At 37.4% G+C, this 20,685-nt stretch overlaps 1 long non-coding RNA gene across 1 annotated transcript; it reads left to right on the forward strand.

Annotated features, from left to right (window-relative positions):
- The first annotated feature begins 9,217 nt into the window (after positions 1-9,217).
- Positions 9,218-11,190, forward strand: LOC127104958 (uncharacterized). Its single transcript, XR_007794861.1, has 3 exons — positions 9,218-9,636; positions 10,423-10,473; positions 10,559-11,190. It is a non-coding gene; the product is annotated as an uncharacterized LOC127104958 (long non-coding RNA).
- The last annotated feature ends 9,495 nt before the right edge of the window (positions 11,191-20,685 follow it).

Raw genomic sequence — 20,685 nt, forward strand, 5'->3', positions numbered from 1 at the left:
TTCCTAAGAGATTTGACATGAAGGTTACTACCATTGAAGAGGCTTAAGATATCAACAACATGAAAGTTGATGAACTGATGGGATCTCTTAAAACCTTTGAGTTAGGGTTCAATGAAAAGTCATAAAAGAAGAAAAACATAGTTGTAAATAGAAGAATACCAAGCTATGTCATCATTGGTGAGAGACATAAGTCTTTGAGACCACCTTAAACAACCCTTGTTTTCTTTGAAGATAGGAGACTGCGGCAAGTGCGAAATAAACCACTTGTATAGTAAAGGCGCACAATAGACAATAGTTCTACCTTCTTTAGAAGTCCTATGATGAATGGAGAAATAAGTGTCACCAAGCAAAGTTGGAACTTGATTCCTAATAAAGAAGATCCTCATAGCATTAACATCAACAAAATTCTCAATGTTTGGAAACAAGACCAAACCATATATGAGTATGGCAAGAATAGCTTCAAAGGCCACCATGCTACCAGCGTTGGAAAAAGAAAAGGCTTTCTCAGTTAGAAACTTTAAAGTCAACCCTTTGATACCTCCTTTGACAGTGAGTTTGGCATCTATGTCAGACTTCCTCAAGTGAATGTCTTCAACAATAACTCGAGATTCAAGAATTACTTCCACCTCACTAAAAGGAACTTCATTAAAAACTGCCATACCCAAAAGACAAGCATACTTCTCCATGGTGGTCAACAACTGATAATCAAGGAAAGTGAAACACCGGTAAACAAGATCATAGAACTGAACCAGAGTACAAAGAAGACCATCCTCAACATCAGTAGATAGAATAAACAAAAGTCTTCCAAAACGATCTTTGAAACCCTTAGGATCATCCACAAAAGATGTTAGCTTCCTTAATTCCATGAGATCAGGACATCTGAAATTGTATTTCTAAGTGTTCCTCCTTTCAATATCCATGGTCAAAATATTTGCGATGTTTGCAAAGAGAGTCTCTAAGTTCTTTGAAAATTGAGAAAAATCTTATGAATGCAATGAGTGCATGATGCAACAACGACAAACAAGATCACACAAAGCACACAAACAAGGTCCAAAGGTTCGGAGTCACGAGCATGGAGCCAAGGGTAAGAACCAACCCACAATGTATGTACTAAGGGTATAATCACCTGTAGAACAAGGTTCTAAAAAGTTCCTAGAGTCATAGTTCCATCTTCTGGATATTACCGGCTTAAACGACTACTCGCTAACCAATAATATTCTCAAGAGAAACCCGTCTGAGTGTAGTATCACGTAACAACTAATTCAAGCCTACACCTGAATAGCCATCGCACTACATCCTAAAAGACCAAGATGGGTTAAGGGTTCTAAGGTCCTCATCTTCTCGGGCTCCCGGGTCAGAAAAAGTAATTCCAATTATGACTACTCGTATGACATCAGTAATCCCAAAGGGGCCTACATTGAGTGGGGGGGTCTCAAGTCAACTTATTAAGGATTAACTTCACGTAAGCCAAACATGACTATACCACCCTCCAATCATAAGAGCTCTATAGTCTGGGTATAGGACTTATCTCACCATACAGAGATCGCCAAGCACTAGACAGAACAAACAACAACAAACATAATATATACATAAAAATAAAGTTGGGCTTAACCCACTAGGGACTACTCCCCAACAGAGTCGCCACTTTTTTGTAGCGGTAAATATTTTGAGATTAAGTTATTGATTAACTTAACTCATAAAGCAGGAGTCGCCACCATACTTTTATTGTTTCCAAAGGAAAAAGGAAAAAGTACGAACAAAACCCGAAGAAGGTTTAAGACAAAACTAATAAAAAAAGATAAGGGCCCGAGGGTTAGTTATGCAAAGGGAAGGTATTAGCACCCTAAACATCCATGGTACTCCATGGGAACCTCTTTGAAAATATTTACATTTTAGTTTGAAAAGGGTGTTGTTTGCAAAAGATTGGAGAGATGGGAAAAGAAATGTTTTTTTATGATTTTTGGTGTTTGCCAAGACCTTTTGAAGTCTCATGCCTACGTACCAACAAAGTGAAATGGAGGATCAAAACCTCGTAGTTCGTGGTAAAAATAACAAAGGTGTTTGTTTTGATTCATTTTTAATGAAAAGACGTTTTGTCATTTTAAGGAGAATACTCAACTAGTCACCCACAAGTATGAGATCTTTGCACCATCATGAGAAGGGCTCCAACTTGGATATGGATCAACAAGTATGCCACTAGCTCTCACAGATGGAAAAGAATTAATACCATGAGGATAGGAGAATTATATCTCAACTGTGGAAATGACTCATGTCTAAACTTTGGGAAAAGTTTTAAAATAAAAAAGGCGCACAAAGGGCACAAAATAGTTTCAATGAGTTATGCATTTTTTAGGTCTTTTGAAATTGGTCTAAATATGCTTAAGATGAATTAGCATTTATTATGAAGGGTTTTGAAAATTACTTGACAAAATTCAAGGTTTATTGAGAAAGTGGTTCAAGTTCAAACAAGAAGATTTTTGAAAAGGGGGAGAAGATTTGAAAATTAAAGAAAGGGAGGAGAATAAGAGGCTATCCTAGAATATAAAGTAAAATCTAGGGAGGAAAGATCTAACCAAGAGATAATAAGCTTTGTGATATGAGTAAAGCAAGAATTTCCTCCTTTAGATTAAGCCTCAAACAAGCCATATAAGCAAATAATAATCCATGTATCAGATGAAACCAAAATAACCAAACCAAGTCTTCAAAGGAAGTCCAAAGTCAAAGGTATCAGATGAATCCCAAGGTCTTAAATCACAAGTCCAAAGCAAGGGCCAAGATCCTAATTTTAAGTCCACAAACTCCACAATGATGCCAAGGATAGTAACCACAAGTCTATGAGTCAGGAGAACCAAGCTTCTTTTTAGGTTTTTCTTTATTAATGGTTTCTTTACAAGGATATGAAAGAAAAGTCCAAATGAACAAAAAAATAAATGACATAATCACAAATAATATGATATGGGATACTAAACCTAAAGTATAAAGTAAATGGCATAAAATAAAAGAGCATAAAGTAAATGACTTTTAAATAAAAGTTAATACAAGTAAATGTTAGTAATCAAAAATGAAAGACGGTTTGGTCATTTTTTTGAGAACACTCAACTATTCACCCACAAGCATGAAAACATGAACCTATATCATTATGAGAAGAGCTCCAACTTGGATAAAAATCAACAAGTATGCCACTAGCCCTCACAAATGAAAAGGGAGTAATATTTTCACACAATACCATGAGGAATAGGAGACTTACAATCTCACTTATAAAAATGCCTTTGCTTTTGGGACAAATTTAGCGCTATGTTAAGCAATCGTAATTGGACTTATGTAGAAGTCACAACTATCTAAGGCCGGTCATAATAATGTTTGTGTTAATACATGATAGAGAAATGATATGTAAATCATTCTCCTAAAGCCATGCCACACAAAAGGAAAAAAAAGAAATGATCAAGCACAAAAGCTAGGAGGATGGTTCACTACTTCAATCCATACTTCATGACACTTGGGACAAACCTATGCATCAATCCAAAGTACCTTAAATGATCCATGATCAATTAGGAGGTAGATTTGAAATGATGAAAGTTCATCAAGTACCAATCCACACATCATGAACAAGATAGACACAAACCATCAAATTGATCAAAGGGAAGAGAAGGAGACGGAGAAGAAGATGACAAGAGAGGTCACACCCAAATTGGACCCAAAGTTTGATTAAGTCATCATCAAAATCAATCATCCATTTTTGTGGATTAGGGTTTTCACCCCATCAACACCCAAGATCCGTTGAGTTTGATGAGACTCATGATCCAAACCATCATGATCCAAGGTCAATAGAAGTTCACAAAGGTCACACAAATATAAAATCCAATCAAATGAAATAAAAATGCACCAAAAGTATTTTTAAATAAAAATAAAGTGAAAAATACATAAAGTTCTTCAAAATTCCAAATAAATGGCCAATAAAGTTATGGGAAGTTGGAAATAAAATAAAAAGCATATAATAAATTTTTCAGAATTTAAAAATGCATAGAAATATTTTTTAACCAATTAAAACAAAAAAGAAAAGAGAAAATTCATAAAAAGTAGAAAATCAGTGAAATAAAATATGGATAAATAAAAACCAGATGAAGAAAAATAAAAGAGAATTTTAAAATTATTTTGGGATTTTTTGGATGAAAAATGAAATTACTATGAATTTTAAAAGAAAAAGTAATTAAAAAGAATAAAAGAAAAAGAATTAAAATCAGAAAAAACACTGAGCATTGGATCACACCTCATTAATTAACGTGGCAGATCCAACCCTTCTCAGATTAGGATGCACGATGGAACGCGCTACAAACATCACATGGGATCCAATTCAAATTCAGCCAATCAGAACATTTCGTTTGTCCAACGTGTCTGGACAAACTCAAACGACCTGGAACACTCCGGTCAGTTTCTCCGGTGAGCTCTCGTCGGAGTTTCATCATTTGGTAAATTCAGAACACAATGCCACCACCATTGTGATCCTCTTCTCATCCTAAATTCAACCTTATGCTCCAAATTCATTTATCTAAATTGAGAAAAGGGAATTTTAGAGAAGTTTCATAAACAAGCAAGCCATGAAAAATAAAACTAAATAATGAACACGGTTAATCAACACCAGATAAGTTAGGGGAAACCATCAAAGAGTGAAATACTACATTACGGTAACTAGTTTGAGTTTAAATGATGCTCAGAACTACCTTGTCCAGATGGTGATCAGAAGTTGATGAAGCTCGATCTGGTTAGAGAACTTCAGAAGGACTCGGAGCTTGGGAATTGTTGCAAAAGTTTTAGAGGATGCTGAAGATGCTAATGGAATCAAGAAATTGGATTGAAACAAGGTGAAACTCAAAACACGATAGTTGATTTTTTCGGGAAAATTTCAAGTTGCAGTAGGGATTTCTTGGCTATCAAAAGCTTGGAAATGAACGCAGTAGCTTACTATATTTATAGGGAATGTGTTTGGATCCAAATACATATCGAATGATGTTGAATTCGTGCAAAACAAATTTGATCTGAATGTGAGAAAAATATGACTTGCAACTCATCAAAACTCAGCCAAATGATGCGTTTCAAGGGTCATTTAACTTTTGGAGACTTGGTTAAACATGTTTAGGCCCAAAACACGTGCTAATTTGGCTTGGAATTAAGGTTAGTGAAGTTCAAAATTTGGGCAATGGCAATTTCTTCAGTTCCAAGTCACCACGTTCAACCCAATGGGGAATCCTACTCAGGAGGCTTTTTGGTCCCATTCTTTTTGCAATGTGTTGACATCATATCAAAGATTACAATGTGCCAATAAAGGTTTCATTTGGATGTTTGAGCAGAACGTTATGTCATGTTGAAGTTGGCATGAAAAATTGATCATATAACTAAGAAAAATTCAAGTGTTCCATGGCTGAAAATGACCTGTAATGTCTCAATGAATTCCATGGCCTTCCAAGCATATTTTGACCTTGATCCTTGCAAACCAACTTGTAGAGGGAATCACAAGTGACATTATGAAAAAATAATCAACCTTAAATGTTGAAAATTGAAGAAGTTGTGATCTTTGAAAGTTAAGAAAAAGTCACTTGAAAATAAGTCAAATTTTACTAAGTCCACAAATGACCTATAATGTCTCCAAATGTTTGATGCTCCTCCTAGAATAATTGGATCTTGTAATGTAAACAGAAGTTGTATAGGATGTTGATAAGAGTCATATGAAAAAAGAAGCATCCAAAATGTTGAGAATTGAAGGAGTTGTGATCCTTGAAACTTTGACTTCAAATGTTGACTTTTTGGTCAAACCACTTGGAACAAGCTTGTGTGTTTGGACTTTCCTTGCATTTCAAAACATATGGGTGATCATATGAACTCAAAATAAGGTGTAATTGATTGAATCTTGATTAAATTGCTCAAATCTTGAAGTTGCTTATTGAAGAAGGCATGGAAATAAACACACAAACCTTTGACTTTCTTTGAGAAGTAAGCAACGAAACTTTGAGATACTCTTGATTGAAAAGCCCTACCTTGCACAATAAACTTAAGGGAAATAAAACATATTTTTACTATTTTTATTAGTGGTTAGATGAGAAATTAATCATATAAACACAAAGGTAAAACATAAACAAGAGGTGTTTGATGATCCCTGCAAAGAGCAAACCCAAAGATGAGAGGGGGGATCGAGATATGACCTTGTTTGTGTGCAAGGATGCCAATGATATATGGGATATTAGGGTTTAAATTTAGGGTATGAAAATCACGTTTACCAAGCTCTTTGATTTTGTGATGAATTTGTGTCCAAGCTTGTTTAATCTGCTGCAACAGATTAGGGTTCTCTACTCCCAAACCGGGTAAGAAGAAATCTTTCAGTAATTCAGCCTTAGGTTCATTCTCCATCAAGTATCCCAACTGTCTCATGGACAGCAAGATGGTTGTAATTGATGCAACCTCTAGGACTCATAAGTGGTACATTCGGGAAGTCTCCACAACTCATGACAACTTGCTCTATCTTGGAAGTAGGAAGATACCAAACCACGACATCAACAGTAAGTGAAGCAAACTTCTGAGACCACCTAAAGTCTTTTAAAAAGTCTACCCATGGCCCCTTTTGAGGCATGTGGGATAAGATCCATGTGTACAACAGTGAAGCACAACTCAATACCACACTTTTCTTCTTTTCGTGCATAGTGTGTAAGCAATAATACACATCAGACACCAAAGCAGGGACAAGATTCCCAGATACGAACACACTGATGATATAAGGGTTTATGTAGTCATCGTCATTTGGGAATAAGACGACTCCATAAATCAATAGGGGCTAGATTAGCACCGAAGAGTAGCCATTTCCCTTATTTCCCCAAGGCCCATGCCTTCTCTTCCAAGAACTTCCTAGAAAATCCCCTAGGTCCTATACCAAGGGTTACCTCTTCAACATAAGTGTAATGATTCGGCAACTGATTCAGACGTCAACAATTCACCCAACTTTATAAAGGGAAGGTGATATTTCACATACCAACCCAGCAATCTCTCGTATTCCTCAATTGTCAGGACCAATTGAAAGTCTTTAAAGGTAAAACATCAGAGTGGTGGATCACAATAATGAGATAAGGCCACAAAGGCTGAGACGTCTACAGAGGTGGTGAGAAGATCCAGGATTTGTCCATATCTACAGATGAAGTTATTCTTTTTGCATGGAGTGATTCTGCTGTAGAGAGCCAAGAGATTATCCATTCTTGGAAGCTTGAACTTGAGAGGAAGGGTATTCTTCTTATCTGATCCCATCTTAGAATGTTCACTCTGCAGTTACAAACCCTTAGGATTCTCCGAGAATAAGGCCCAAGTATATATGCAATGAAATATGTTATTAATGCATATGATACAAGAGAGCAAGATCATTGTGGATTTAAGGTGTGTTGGAGGTTAAGTTTCCCTACAAGAAACCCATATACCCTCACAAGGTGAATACTAAGACTTCTAAAGACGCTTAGACTCACAGATCATGAGGTGAAATTATTTTTATCACCACAAGATAGCTTGTGAGTCAACAATTCTTTTGGGGTGATCTCCTCTAAGTGTAGTTGCCTTCAAATTCAAAAGCCAAAGGTTGTCTAAAGGTCCTTAGAGTCATGGACCCTTTTTGGAAGAATGGTTATTAGCGCGAAGGTGACTCACATGCCAGAGAAACTCCAAAAAGAATATACTCCAAGCAGGATCTTTGTATATCCCCCTCAAGACAACTACGTCCGAAAAATCAATATGAGAGCCCTCCTATCTTAGGTAAGCTCTCTAAGCCTTTGTATTGGGCTTTTCACTCCATAATATCCACCCCACAAGATCACAACAGATGTATATGACAAGGATATATATAATAGGAATGGATAAATAAAGCAAGCAATAACAAAAATAAACGCCCAAGATAAAAGGATACAAGCAAGATATGCTTGACTTGCTTAGGAAACTCCGTATAATCCCCAGCAGAGTCGCCAGCTGTCACACCGTGAAAAATATAGAGTCGCCACCAAATTTTATTTATTCCAAAGGAAAGGGAAAACAACGATAAAATCCCAAAAGAGAATGGTATTCACAACCAAGAGCGGAGTCAGAAGTCGGTTATGCAAGGGGAAGGTATTAACACCCCTCATATCCATCATACTCGATGGGAACCACTTGCTTGTATCAATGTGTATGTATGTTGTTTATTTGTATGTTGCTTGTTATGGGTGGAATGAGATGAATAGAGTGAAATGGGGGGAAATAAGTTTTAAATTAGTGTGCTCGCCAAGGATTTGGCTCATTGTGCCTACATATCCTCATACATGCAATGAGAAATTCAGAGCTCCGTAGTTTCACTCACAAACAGAGTATGGGTTGGTTTATTTTTATGAACACTGTTGATGTTCATGTGCTAGTATTCACTTGCTTGCATGGATATTAAATGCTAAAACAAGTGGATGAAATGAAATATGACGTGATAAAATGATGAAATGATATAGAGATCATGGTGAGAATAATGGACATACAAACATATCACATTAAATTGAAATGTCATTTTCAATTTAAATCTAATAACCACAATTAAAATATAGGCAATTAAAATAGGATTAAAATCAAACAATACATGGAATTAATATGGACTAAAAGGAATAAAAAATAATCTAATCCTAATTAAACGAAACATGTTAATTGTCAATACTTATGGGAAAATACTAACAAAAAAATACATGGAATTCTATTATTTTCTAAGCATTTTTTAATGGTGGTTAAAATATGCATTAATCCTAAACATGTTAAAATTCTAATTAAACTCAATTAAAATCTACAAGACAATTAAACACTTAAATGTACTTTTCCTAATATTTTACAATCATATTAACCAATTAAAATCAAGATTAAAAAAACAAGAATTAAAGTCATGAAGAAAATAGCATGAAAATGTCAAAGAAAAAAACAAAAATAGCAATGCAATGGACTAAGGGGGAACAATTTTGGAATAGGGTGCAGGTATCACCTAGGCGCATGGGCCCGGGGTGAAGTGCCATGGCTTCAGTCTCAGGGCCAAACGGGGTGTATGGAGTAGTTAAGGATGATGATGAGTAAACAAGCTTAGGCCAATGCGTGGAGCCCAAAACAGAAACAAGGCAAATGTTCAGCATGTGGATCCAATGGCAATTACTCGCGTGGGGAATTAAACCAAATGAATTGAATTTAAATTGAAACTTGAAAAATATGCACATATTAACACTTAACTCAGTTCATAGCTTCAGGCAGAAACCACTATGGGCCACCGCGTCGGAAATCGCGTATGGCGGTGGTGTCCACCAGAAATGGAACTTGATGGCATCATTCTACTCGTCTCCTCACGCTCTCCTAGAATCTCCCCTCAATTTCCCCAAATTCTAGCCCTAAATTCATAACCGTATTAAAGTCCTCAAGAACCCTAAATACTCAAACCTAAATTAAATGTTGCCCTCAAAGAATCAGAGCCCAGGGACTTAGGGCTCTGATTCCTCATGCCCTAACTCACATTCCGGTATTAAGAAAATGAAGAAAAATGAAGACTTTAGATTTGCCTCTCTTGGAGAAGAACTTTAGATTTGCCTCTCTCGGAGAAGAAGATCGAAAAAAACATCTCCGGTAAGTTCTTTCTTCCTCATTCCTCTAGTCTGTCTTGATGCAAATTCTCTTCCTCTTCTACTCCTTCTTCCCTTTGATGAATTCGTGAGTTGGAGTTTGTGAATGCGTGATTTTGAGGGGGTTCTGAGTTTGTGATTGAAGGATGAAGGTTGAGATTCTTATGATTGATTAAGAGCTGAAATTGAAGATGATTTTGTTGTTGAGTCCATAAGTTTTTGAGATGAAGAGTGAAGGTGTTTGGTGATTGCAACTTAGGATTTATTGTTGATTGAATCCATCGCAGGTGAATAGTGATGATGAATGATTTTATAGTTTGTTAGGGTTGAATGGGGATTAGGGAAATGCAGTTAGAATGTGTTTGGGATTAGTGAATTCAGTTATGATTTCAGTTAGGATGTAACTAAATTTGTGCAATTCGAGGTAAATTCAGTTATGGTGAATGTAGGTTAGTTGGTTAGGATTTTGCTCATTTTCTGTTATGGAATTTTAACTGTCTTGTTAAGTTAGTGTGGATAGTTAGTGTAGTCATGTTTTGTGAATGCAATGTGAATATTGCTTTGCCCTGTTGTGTTTACCATATGATATGCATGATGCTTGGACCGCTGTTTGCCCATCTGGGGTGGCAATGTTTGCTAGGTTCTTTAAACTGATGTTGCATAATTTATGTTGTGTCGTAGATGTGAGTTGTATTTGGTACCATTCTTGTGTGAATTAATGTTGCAGCCTCTTGAATAAGTTATATGTTGCTGCTAATGCATTTCCATCGCCATGATTTGTATGCTGCAGACATGCTTTAGGTTTGATGCAAGTTTTTTCTCGGGTGGTTGATTGTAGCAGGTCCATATTTTACTCTTGCTGTAGGTCCATATTTTACTCTTGCTGCAAGTCATTGTCATCTTATTACACGATGCATCTGGTTCAGGTCTGGTTGCTCCAACTTGGTTCTACAGGTATGCTTGTAGGATGGTTTGTGTGGCATTTCATAATGTATGTTGCAGGCTCGGGTTTGATGTCATGGTGGTGTGATGGATGTCATGTTGTTTTGGCTGATGCAGAAAGTAATTGCATGTCCTTGGTTTTACAGGTCTACTGCCAAGGCTTGACATTATTGAATCCATTTGAATGTGTTTGCTGCAACATGATGTTGGTGTTTGTATTATAGAATTATTGTGAGGTTTACAATGGCTTGGGGATGTTAACTGTTGCAGGTTTGTTCATGTGTTGGCGTGCATTGTAGTGATTCTTCTTCTGACTTAGGAATACCTTTCTTTGGTTTTGTAGGTCATGGTTCATGAATAATGGTAATTGAGCCAAGGTGTGAAACATGACCTCAAGATGATATTTTGGATTAACATGTGAAAAAGGGAACCTCCAAGATCAAGGATCAAAATAGGATTTAGGGCATAGGATGGAAATTTAGGGTTCTAGGGGATTGGGTTGACTTTTATCAAAGTTGACCAAAAAGTCAACATTTGGTCAAAGTTCACCTTTTTTGTATTTTCTCATGTAATGACACTTTTATGATTTATGCAATGGAATTTGATGTATATGAAATTGACACTTGTTTATGAATGAATTTGATACTTGTATGATCTTGTATGAATTTGTATTTGAAATGAATTGACTTGTATGGAAAATGATGAAGGATATTGTAATGAATGAAACTAATAACATAATTTGAAATTAACTTTATATTGAATGATCAAACTAAAGATCCATGAATAAATCATGAAAGAACCAAAGGTCTATGGATAAAACACCAAGGCATAGGAAAATGGCATGAGGTGAATTTGAATGAAATTGACCAGATGAAATGGACCTAAGTAAGGCATGATCAAGCCATGGGATAGACATGAGGAAATGATCATATGAAATGCTATGGATGGAACCTGATGAAGATGGTGAGACCAAGAACTTGACCTCAAACCAATGGACATATACAAACACAAAATGCACATGTGGGAGCATGAAATCAACGAGATCAAAACCAAGAGACTAACATGAATGTCCATGCATAAAAGGTTATTGAATGAACCTTGACACAACAAGAGAAACACACACAAATGGCATGAAAGGGAATTAGATGAAATTAGGGTTAGGAGGCCACACAAAGAACACGAGACATAATTAGGGTTCGATGGAAACCATGATCAAGTGGGGATCCCAAAATTAGGGTTTTACTTCACCAAGAAGTCATTGCGGAATCACCAATGATGGGTAAAATACACAAGCATCAAGAGCTACTTCCAATTAGTGTTTGATTGATTATGCCACTTCAAGTTGCAAGGGAACCCTAGTTCTCACTAGGTGCAAGCACAGAGCTTTGAATCCAAGATACATGTTCTCTTGTATTGGAACATGGTCATGCAGATGAAATGAATGATCATAAGGATATGTAGATGATTAGGGTTAGTGACCTAAAGGATATGTAGATGTTTGGGGTATGACACAACCCTTATAGGTTTTCACCATTTTTTGCACAATCTTCTCGATGTTCTTGTTCGCTGCTTCTATAACACCTTTTGCCTTTCACCGATATTGTGGTGACTTATGGTACTCAATCTTCAAGCTCTCTCATAACTTCTTCATTATCTTATTGTTCAAGTTTGACCCACTATCTGTGATAATTTTTTGGGGAATGATGTAACGGAAAATTATCTCTTTCTCGATGAACCGGGTAATCACTTATTTTTTTAAGTTTGGGTAGGAAACAACTTCAACCTATTTGGTGAAATAATCTATGGCAACCAAGATGAATCAGTGTCTATTTGAAGCATTCAAATCGATAAGCTCGATCATGTATATTCCTCACATAAAGAATGGCCATGGTGTTCTAAGGACATTCAAAGGAGTTGGTGGTACATGCACCTTATCTATGTAGATTTGACATTTGTGGCACATTTTAGTATAGCAAAAATAGTCGGTTTCCATACTTAACCACTAATAACCTACCATTAGGATTTTCTTCACCATTGCATGCCCATTGGCATGAGTCCTAAATAATCCTTTTATTAAACTCCTTGATGAGTATGTATGCTTCGTGTCTATCCACACATCTGAGTATAACCATGTCATAGTTTCTTTTGTAGAGTACATAATCACCATGTAAGAATTTTGATACCAATCTTCTTAAAGTTTTCTTGTCTATAATCGAAACATTCGTCGAATACTCTTGCTTTATGAGGTATCATTTGATGTCATAAAACCAGAGTTTGCCATCAAATTATTTTTCTACTGATAAATAGTATGCAAGTTCATCTAGTTGTTTAATTCTTACAATTGGTTCCTCATTGGCCCATTTCACCTTGTACATAGATGACAAGGTAGATAAGGCATCAACCAACTGATTTTCCTCCATCGGAGTGTGTTTTAAAGTGATTTTATCAAAGTATGGAATATTTTTAGGACATGGTCCCGATACTGAATCAAGTTGGGATGAAGGGTTTCCAATTCTCCTTTTATTTGATGGGTGACTAGAGCTAAGTCTCTATATACTTCAAAAAAATTGATTCTCAAATCAATGGTTACCTCGATGCCCAGGATGCACGCTTCATATTCAACTATGTTATTTGTGCAGTCAAAACATATCCTTGTTGTGAAAGGGTTATAATGATTCATTGGGGACGCTATAAAAACTTATATTCCATGGCCTAATACATTTTGGGCATCATCAAATAACATAGTCCATCGCGATCTTGGTTCATGCCCTTCGTCATTATTTATGACCATTATGTCCTCGTATGGGAAATTGAATCTCATTGTCTGGTAATCTTCTACCGGTTGATGAGCAAGATGGTATACCAATATGCTGCCTTTGATGGCCTTATGAGTGATGTATTGAATGTCATATTCCGATAGAAGCATTTGTCAACAAAAAATCCTTCTAGTAAGAGCAGATTTCTCAAAGATGTACTCGATTGGATCCATCTTTGATAAATGACATGCTCTTTTTTGCTTGTCTCATCATGCTGCCCTAGCACACACCCCATCGATTCATCAAGTAATGTTAAATACATAATGAAGGGTCTCTCTAAGGGGGTATCAAGATTGGTGGCTCTTGCAAGTACCGTTTGATTTTTTCAAAAGCCCCATTGACAATCTTCGTTCCACTCGATGGCTTGACCTTTCCTCAATAATTTAAAAATTGCTTCACATGTGGCTGTAAGGTGTGAGATGAATATAGCAATGTAGTTCAATCTCCCCAAGAAACCACAAACCTCTTTTTCAATACTCGACATCAACATATTTTGTATGGCTATTACTTTTTCAGGATCAACTTTAATTCCTCTTTGGTTGACTATGAATCCCAACAATTTTTCTGATCTAACACTAAAGGTGTATTTGTTAGGATTCAAACTTAGTTTAAACTTTCCCATGTGAGTGAGTAACTTTTGCAAATGGGCCACGTGATTTTCCTTTGTCTAGGATTTGGTAATCATGTCATGACGTAGACCTCTATCTCTTTATGAATCATGTCATGAAAGAGAGTCACCATCGCTCTTTGATATGTTGCCCCTACATTCTTCAATATGAAATGTATTACCTTGTACCCGAAGGTTCCCTAGGGGGTGACGAATGTGGTTTTCTCCATGTCTTTCGAGGCCATTTAATAGGGATGTAACCGGAGAAACCATCCATGAAGAAAAAGACTGAGAGTTGAGCAGTATTGTCTACTAATACATCAATGTGGGGTAGAGGAAAATCATCCTTCAGATTCACCCTATTTAGATCTCGATAATCCTTACACACTCTTACATTGCCATCCTTATTTGGGACATGCACAATGTTAGTGGCCCACTTATGGTATTTTTCTACGGCCAAGAACCCTGCGTCGGGCAACTTTTTGAATCCTCTATAATCTTGAGGGACATATCATGCTTAGTTATTCTCAACTTCTACTATACTGGCATAAATTTTGGCTTAGGTGGCAGCTTGTGCTCGACCATGTTCGTGTCTAGTTTTGGCATATTTTGGTATGACTAAGAAAACATGTCAACATACTCTCGTAGTAGTTCGACCAATTTTCTTTTCTCATTCTCCTTCAAGGAAGCACCAATATTAACCTATTTCTTGTCTTATTTGGCTCCCAATTTGATTACTTCCACTGATTCCTGGTGAGGCTGGATCACCTTATCCTCTTGCTTCAAGAGTTTGGATAACTCTTAAGGAAGTTTACAATTGTCCTCACCATCCTCTTCGGCGTGGTTAATTGGGAATTCAAAGTCATAGGGGATTACAACAATGTTATTTTCACTGGGTTCATTTATTTATCAGCATGGGGATGCATTTTTATTTTTTATAACATGAAAGATTGAAGAGTTAAAAGTGTATGAAAGAAAATTGCCATTTTTGAAAAATAAAAAATAAAATAAAAGGAACTTAATTGAACATAAAGTGCATATTTATTGATGACAAACAAGTCAATAAAACAAAGGGGTGCCCTATAAATCTACTCATTTGCCTTAGGCCGATTAAATGATTGAAAAATAGTAAATCACTTTGAAATGGAAATAATCTTTGGAATCTCTATGGCTTTCTAGTTGTTGAAAGTATCATCTAGAGAACATTAATACACCAAGTTGGGCATGTTTTCATCCACCTCTTTAATCATGGCTATCTTACCATCATGATTGAATCCAATATTGTCGAAGACTTTTTGAATAGTGCAGATTTGTCTTTGGTCAGCTTTCGGAGCACTGGTCTCTTCTGAAGACTGTTGGTACCCCAGTCTGAACAAGTCTATTTTCTCTGGTAAATCTCGAAAATTGCCCCAACCTTCGGGATTTACACCTTCAATCACAGCCTTCAACTTCTTCCAAGACGACATGGATGTCCTTGGCCTTTTGATGTCATTCTTCAGACTAACTACATCAACTTCCAAAGCCTAAAACAAGGTTTCCAAAGTTTCCCCATTTGCTTCAATATACCTGAACGATGATATGTGACTAACAAGTATGTTTTCCTCTCCGAATATAATTATTTGTTTATCACCCACTACAAATTTTAGCTTTTGGTGAAGAGTTGATATAGGCGGGATGAATACTCATCACCTGAAAAGTGATCATAAATGTATGAAGACCAATCAATACTGGTAAATTAACTTCCCATATTACCACTCTCCTTAACCCATCAAAAGCTTTGACCACCAGTGCACTTAGCTTCATAACTTCTTTTTCAATAGTCAGTTTCATAAGAGTTTTCTTAGGCATGACAGTCAAGGATGAACTAATATCAACTAACATTCTTTAGAGGAAGTTGTTGAAGCATTTCATTAATATGTGTAGAGCCCTATTGTGAGCTTATCCTTTTGTATGTCCTTTGTGACATGAGCTTCGTTCAAAATTTTCATTAAGGCATATAAGGATTGAAGGTGAGAAAAACAAGAAAGGGGGGTTTGAATTTTTTTGGAAAATAAGCGCTTTATCAGAATAAGAACACACATGATTTTATACTGGTTCGCTTATAACACAAAGCTACTCCAGTCCACCCGGCCAAGGTGATTTCGCCTTCAAAAAGGACTTAATCCACTAATCTTGAAAGATTATTACAACCAACGTCTAAGAGAAAGATCTCTTAGTCCTCCCAAGTTTACAGACTGCGCAGAGTCACTTGAGGAACAATCAAAAACAATTTAGGCAAAACAGAGTTTGTAATCTAGAGTGCTTCTAGGATAAAGCAAATATTACAGCAATTTGAGCAAGTAAATGGTTTCACGTTATGAGCAATAGCTCGTGAAAGACTAAGAGAGAGAGTGGAATATTTCTGTGCGTTCAGGTGTGTCTCACAAAGAAGTTTGTCGTCCTTTATATAGAGGTGAAGGAACTGTTGTAGTGATGGCAGAATATTTAACTTTGATTAGAGTTTAATGCCATTACTTCTGTGTTTCTTGCCATAGCAGGTTTGTCTCCTTGAATAACTTCTTTCCAAATATACTTTCTTTCCATTTGAAGTTGTAGTTTCCGTTACTCTTTCTGGATAGGGAGATTCTTCGTCAGAATTTGTGTTAACTCTGTTACTCTGAGATTGTTGTGATGTAACATCAGAGCTTCTGATAGTCCTGGTCTTTTAGATCATCAACATTGACTTCAGAGGAAGTTGAGAGCTTCTGGTATCCGGATATGCTGTTTTGCTCAGAGTTAGAACTTTTAGAGCCGCTTCTTCTTCACATGCTTCTGATATTCTGATATGTTGTTTTGCTCAGAGTCAGAACTTCTAGAGCGCGTTTCCTCTTCAGATGCTTCTGATCTTCTGGTACTTTGTATCTGATTTGATTCTGTATCTGATAAAGCGATCAGATTCCTTTGTTCTTGTTCAGAGTCCTGCACACTTAGAAACTTTTCGTTAGAGTGCCATTTTTGGTTTCATCCTTTGTTATCATCAAAATCCTGGAATATGTTGTAGAACTATTTTTGTTCTTACAATCTCCCCCTTTTTTATGATGACAAAACAAACTTAAATGACAGATGAAACATTCAGATATAAGAGTTTATCAGATCAGATAGAAGTGAGCTCCCCCTGAGATAGGCTAGGGAGTTCAGAAGTTCTTACCAGAGCTTCCAAGCAATGAAGTTTCTAGATACCTTTCTGCAACTTTCTAAGTCAAAGAGTGTTAGATAGATTTTTATTGAAGTATGTTTGCAGAGTACTTAAGGATTTAGACAAATTTTCATCAGAGCTGTTTGATTTCTCCCCCTTTTTGTCAGAATAAAAAAGACTTAAGGAAATAGTAAGAATATATATATATATATATATATATATATATATATATATATATATATATATATATATATATATATAAGAGCAAAAACATCAGAGATGAAAGCGGAAAACAAGCAGAGACAAAAAAAACAACAAGCAAGAAATAATCCTAGGTGCCTAAGGGTTGGGAGGAGGAGGCATCCTCTGAAGTAGTTGGGTCAGCAGATTCTGGATGTTGGCGTTGACTGTGTCCTGTTGATCCAATCTGGCTCGGACTTCCTTCTGCTTTTTCTGAAGCTCCTCAAGGGTCTTGAGAACCAGAGAGGCAAATGTAGAGGACTCCCCCTGAGTCAGAGCATTATGTTCTTCAGTACGGAGAGCTTTAGCTTCAGCAGCAGCTTTAGCTTTAGCTTTAGCAACAGCTTTTGCTTCAACTTCAGCAGCAGCAACATCAACTAGAGCTTTGGCTTCAGCTTCCTTTACCCTTTGAAGTTCTTCTTGTCTTGCTCTTTCTTCTGCTTCTCTTCTGGCTTCTTCCTCAGCTTCTCTGGCTAAGCGCTCCTGTAGTCTTGCCTCAGCGTCTCTGATGAAGTCGTTTCGGACTTGCTCAGAGAGGTTTTTCAGCTTGAAGGCCTCAGAGGTCATCCAGCCAATAACTTTGTTCCAGTGTGTCCTAACAGAGGAAGGATCATCACTGATGCAAGAGTTGATGGTCAGAGACTTGACCTTTTCAACTGATGCTCCTGCAAATAGCATAATTGCCTCTTCTAGGGTTGGTAGGGAGTGTTCAGGTTCAGATGGTGGAGGTGAGGAAGGGGGAGGGCTTAGGTTGAGAGTTTGAGGTTCAGCGGAAGTGTTTGGAGGGGTAATGTCAAAGGTGTTGGGGTCAGAGGGTTGAACGTCAGAGGGAGTGATGGTTGGTTGTTCTGTGGGTGGTGAGGTTACTTCAGGTTCAGGTGGAGGTTGTTTTGGTTGTTGTGAGGCACGGTTTTGAGTCTGAAGTTGGGCTAGAGTGGGAGAAGAGGGGTCAGAGAATTCTGTGTCAGATGAGATGATATAGTAAGGAGGTGATTCTGGGGCTGAAGATGAGGAGGTGGTTTCATTCATTTGTTCAGCTTCAGATATGGGTAAGGAGGTATTGGCGAGGTTAAATTTTGGGAGTGGTTGAGATGTTCTGGTCTTTGAAGGAAGGATTTCAGATGGGGTGTATAGAGGTGTTGGTAGAGGAATAGAAGAAGCAAGTTGCTGTACATAAGGAGCAGGAGAGGCAGACTTACTAGAAGACTCATGCAAAGGTGCTAGAGGTCTTGATTTAGAGGATTCACCTAGCTTCACTTTCTTCGCCTTTGATGTCTTCTCATATGGACCTCTTTTATGCCTCGTGAAGTTGGGAGCTTTATCTGGCAGTTCGCTCAACTTGAATTCTGAGATATCCACTCCTTCATCCTTCAGACCTTAGAGATAGTGGAGAATTGCCTCTTTGGGTTCTTCCTTAGAGAACAAATATAGACCATGGGGAATTTTCCTCTGATCTTTTAAGGCTTCCCAGGAGGTGTCCAGAGTAGGTCTAACGTTGACCTTCTCCAGAATCCCCATGCTCTTCAGATTCCTGGAGTTCAGAGGCTTTCCAGTGTCTATTGCCATGTCTTCCATGAGCCTGAGCTTTACCAGATGGTCCATGAGACCACTTTCTATCAGTACATCTGAGATGAGTCTTCCCAGAGGAATGTAAGTTCTGGGCTTAATGTGATTTCTGGTTTCTCGTACAGAATCTCTGAGGTATTTGAAGATAAGTGTTGGGAGGCATAGCTTCAGACCTTTATGAATGCAGTACAAAATACATTTTTGATCTGTATTGATGTAATCTGATGAATTTGACGTTGGGCGATGATGGATTGTACCCAGAATGATCTTCAGCCAAACCCGGAGGTTCTGAAGTAGTTCCTTGTTCTTTGAGGGGTTGCCTTCTGCATTTTGTTTGAAGATTGTTGGATTGATTTCTTGAGATATGTATTTCGCCCTGGGGTTGATGTTGTAAATTCTTCTGCCTCCATCTTTCTCCATGTTTAGAAGAGCAGCGATGGACTTTTCAGTTATCACCATCTTTACTCCCAGAACATAGGAGACGATGAAGTGATCGTCAGCATCAGCAAATCTCCAGAATTCTTTAATGAGATTTGGGTAAACTGGACCGTAGAGGCGTTGAAAATAGTTTCCCCAACCTTGTTTGCGAAGTTCTTCAGTGAGGTCTACGCCATTTCTTCTCATGTTATCAAAATCCACCAGGGATTCACACAGCACTTCCAGTTTGTCAAAGGGCGTTGCAAGATGAATGTGGGGCTCACGATCAAGAATGTGAGGCTCCTTGTATACTGGTGTTGGAACTACGCTTGTAACCGTTGGAGTAGGGTTGCTTGTGCTTGGAACTTGATTGCTTGAGTCCATTTGCTGAGAGTAGTTGAACACAGCTTGTTGTTGAGCATCCATGGTGTTGATGAAGAACTGAGAGGAAGATGAACTGCTTGCAGAAATGCCTTGAGAGAACTGGGGTTTAAAGAGTGAGTGAGAGTGAAATGTGTGCAAAGTGAGAAAAAAGTGTTTAAATACCCAAATTAGGGCGCATGCAAAACGACACGCAAATTAGAGTTTTAGCACAAAAACCAAGTTAGCACGTTTAGAGGGAGAAATGATTATAGCTCATAAATGATGTCTAATCCCAACAGTTTACACACTGCTCGAGGAGATCTCAAGAGTCTTTTCTTTGATTACTGCTGGACAACTGTCTAGAAGTTCCAAGGTTAGACGCAAGTCACTCCACGTGTTTTGATTTATCTGATCTTCAGGAATACCAAACGATTGGTTCTTGGAGATTTCTAACTCAAATAACTTCTAACTAGGTAGAAGTATCAGAGTCAGAGGCAGAGTCCATTTGTTTATGTCAGAGTCTTATTTAACAACTTTAGAGGCACATTTTATTCAAGGCAGTTTTAAATGTTCAGATTTTCTAAGATAAAGAGGAATCTATCTTCAGCTAAGGGTTTAGTAAAGATATCTGCCCATTGATGATCTGTATCAATGAACTTCAAGGTTACTATTCCTTTCTGAACATAGTCTCTAATAAAATGATGTTTTATTTCAATGTGCTTAGCTCTGGAGTGTAAAATGGGATTCTTACTTAAACAGATGGCAGCAGTGTTGTCACAAAAGATAAGAATGTTACTCTCGAAGATTTGCAGATCTTCTAACTGATTCTTCATCTAGAGCATCTGAGTCGTGCACAATGATGCTGAGATGTATTCTGCTTCTGCCGTGGACAGGGCGATGGTTGATTGTCTTTTGCTGGCCCAGGAT

Source organism: Lathyrus oleraceus, chromosome 7 (genome assembly GCF_024323335.1).
Source record: "Lathyrus oleraceus cultivar Zhongwan6 chromosome 7, CAAS_Psat_ZW6_1.0, whole genome shotgun sequence".
Lineage (NCBI taxonomy): Eukaryota > Viridiplantae > Streptophyta > Magnoliopsida > Fabales > Fabaceae > Lathyrus > Lathyrus oleraceus.